Below are 3346 nucleotides of genomic sequence, written 5' to 3'. Positions count from 1 at the left end.
TAAATATGACACACTTCATACCCATAAATAAGACTCTACCGGACACGAGTCGTAGACGAACCCTAGGATGAACTGCTTTGATACCACTTTTGTCACAACCCAACCGGAGGGCCATAACGGGCACCTGGAGCTAGCCTCCCAAGTACCTCAAAATGTACATCTCATAGTCATATATGAGTGGGCCATGAAACTAACTCATAAATATCATAACTAAAAGGGCACACACCCAAAAGATATATCTATATATATATATATATATATATATATATATATATATATATAGAGAGAGAGAGAGAGAGAGACACACACACACACACACACACACATACACACACACACACACACATCATCATCATCATCATCATCATCTGTGCCTATATATAGGCCGACAAGGCTATCAAAGGATATAACACTTGGATTCCTGACCCAATCCAAAATTACTTTATTTATTTATCATTTTTTATCATCTGGTCTTTTTTTCTCTCTAATCTATCTAGTTACTTCTTGTACATTCATCTGATGAAGTCTCATCAAATAGCTCTTCCACTTCCAGTGGTCACATAGTTACAAACCCAAACAAACAATAAAAGTTCAATGGAAAAAGAAAGGAGTTTAGAACGAAACTATTTTTGACTTGGAAGACAAAGAAGTGTGATAAAGATGAGATTGCATAAAATGAATATTCATCAAATTTACTATTTTCCGATTTGTTCTTTCGTCTATTGGGCCTTAAAACAAAATGAAAAATCGAAAAAATGATTCATTCCCCTTTCTAAGAGGAGTAGGACCTTTGGTTGATCTGTCCTTCCACCTCATTTCTTCATAGATTATTAGCCCTGGGACACCTATACCAAAAGCTCAGTGTCCAATTTTCATGAAATTGATTTTTCAACTTCAAACTAGTAAGTGAGGTTCCATAAATCCATAGCCAGAAAAAGAATTTTTTTTTCTTTTTTCTGGAAAGTATTTTCTTATATTCAATTTTGTATTGGGCAAGAAAGGAATTCCCTTTGTGTATGCGCGCCTCAAAAAGGTATAGTACTCGATTCCATTACATGCATGGGGGGCAATCGAAAAAGCCAGCATGTCTTGGAATACTGACTATAATGCTACCAATAATTGAACTTACAGCAGCTTGCCAAACAAAGGCTAAGAGAATAAAGAACAGAGGTATGACTAACATAATATCTACGATTGGATTCAAAAAAGCATAGGCCTCGGGCAATTTGTCGAAGAAAAAACTACTCGAATAAAGGGTCGAATTAAGACAGATACAGATCAAACTAAAGGTATTAAGCATAATAGACTTTTTGTTCTTGGAGATAATTGCATTTTGATTGAGTTATTGATATAAGGAAAAGGAAAGTAAGTAAGGTAAACAATAGTGTAATAAGAGCATCCGTCGACAAAAGGATAACCCTAAGATGATCATCTCGTGGCTATTGAGAACGAATTAAATCAGATGGTTCTATTTCTCAATCTTTCTGACTTGCTCCTACGAAACCAAGGTGGAAAAGAGTGAAAATATCAGTCATTCACAACCACTGATGAAGGATTCCTCAAAAAGTTAAGGATTAGTAATTGTTTCGACCATATTTTGATTGTTAATACTATATATAAGGACCACTACTACAAAGAGTATTACACCCTTGATCGTGAAATATCAATTGCTTGTTGAACCCTGCGAATTGTGTGAAAGTGGGATACTCCAAATTCGGGGGTCAAAGAGTTTTAGAAAACATTCTTGGTGGAAAAAAATGTGAATGAAGGATCCCACTGAATTGAATTGAGTCCATGAATCTAAGAAGTGGCGAGAATTCTTGATCTCACTCAATTCGAAAATTCAGGATTTGAATTGATGTCCCGTAGATACTAGTATAATGTCTCCTATTCATAGATCTGTGCCCGCCTTTATATAGTTGGATACAAAATTATCTATTTTTGAAACAGGAATTAAAGTAGTAGACCTTTTAGCCCCTTATCGCCGTGGAGGAAAAATCGGACTATTCAGGGGAGCTGGAGTGGGTAAAACAGTACTCATTATGGAATTGATTAACAATATTGCTAAAGCTCACGGGGGCATATCCGTATTTGGCGGAGTGGGTGAACATACTCGGGAAGGAAATGATCTTTACATGGAAATGAAAGAATTTGGAGTGATTAATGAAGAAAATTTTACAGAATCAAAGGTGGCCCTAGTTTACGGTCAGATGAATGAACTACTGGAGCTCGTATGAGAGTTGGTTTGACTGCCCTAACTATGGCGGAATATTTTCGAGATGTTAATGAGCAAGACGTACTTCTATTTATTAACAATATCATCCGTTTCGCCCAAGCAGGATCCGAAGTATCGACCTTATTGGGTAGAATGCCTTCCATTGTGGGTTATCAACCGACCCTGATTACTGAAATGGGTTCTTTACAAGAAAGAATTACTTCTACCAAAAAAGGGTTCATAACCTCTATTCAAGCAGTTTATGAGCCCGCAGACGATTTGATTGACCCTACCCCTGCTACGACATTTGTACATTTAGATGCTACTACCATACTATCAAGAGGATTGGCTGCCAAAGGAATTTATCAAGAAAGATTAATTTTTTTAGGCCAAGGGATTAATAGTGAGATTTCGAATCAACTTATTGGTCTTATGGTATATCTCAGTATCGAGGATGAGACCAAAAAACTGTATTTGTTTATAAACTCTCCTGGGGTCTGGGTAATACCTGGGATCGCTATTTATGATACTATGCAATTTGTGCGACCAGATGTCCACACAGTATGCATGGGATTAGCCGCTTCAATGGGATCTTTTATCCTGGTCGGAGGAGAAATTACCAAACGTCTAGTATTCTCTCACGCTTGGTGCCAATGAGGTTTTTATTTAAGAGAAAAAAGAACACTTGCCTTCGCCATATGAATACTAAGTAATAATAGCAAGGCACTTCGAATTCGATATGAGAAATTTTTGTATTGTTTTTTTTTTTCAAAACATTAGATTTTGTATCAAGAGAGTAGTATGAGATAAGGAGTATTTTCGATTTGCTCTTATCTATCGGGAGCTCAGTTCAGCGTCACAAACTTTTTTGTTTTCATGCCGGAGAGTTCTTAACAATATTTATGTTATGAAAGAGTACTAAAAAAAAAGATTTTCTAAAACTCTTTGACCCCCGAATTTGGAGTATCCTACTTTCACGCAATTAACAGGGTTCAACAAGCAATCGATATTTGACGATCAAGGGTGTAATACTCTTTGTAGTAGCAGTCCTTATATATCATATTAATAATCGAAATATGGTCGAAAGAAAAAATCTCTATTTGATAGGACTTCTTCCTATACCTATGAATT

At 36.2% G+C, this 3346-nt stretch overlaps 1 pseudogene; it reads left to right on the top strand.

The window, feature by feature from the left end:
* Window positions 1–1847: 1847 nt before the first annotated feature.
* LOC132637768 (ATP synthase subunit beta, chloroplastic-like) lies at window positions 1848–2872 on the top strand (annotated as a pseudogene).
* The last annotated feature ends 474 nt before the right edge of the window (window positions 2873–3346 follow it).

This window comes from Lycium barbarum, chromosome 4 (assembly GCF_019175385.1).
Source record: "Lycium barbarum isolate Lr01 chromosome 4, ASM1917538v2, whole genome shotgun sequence".
Classification (NCBI taxonomy): domain Eukaryota; kingdom Viridiplantae; phylum Streptophyta; class Magnoliopsida; order Solanales; family Solanaceae; genus Lycium; species Lycium barbarum.
The sequence above is the reverse complement of the archived record's forward strand: the minus strand, read 5'-3'. Positions and strand labels throughout refer to the sequence as shown.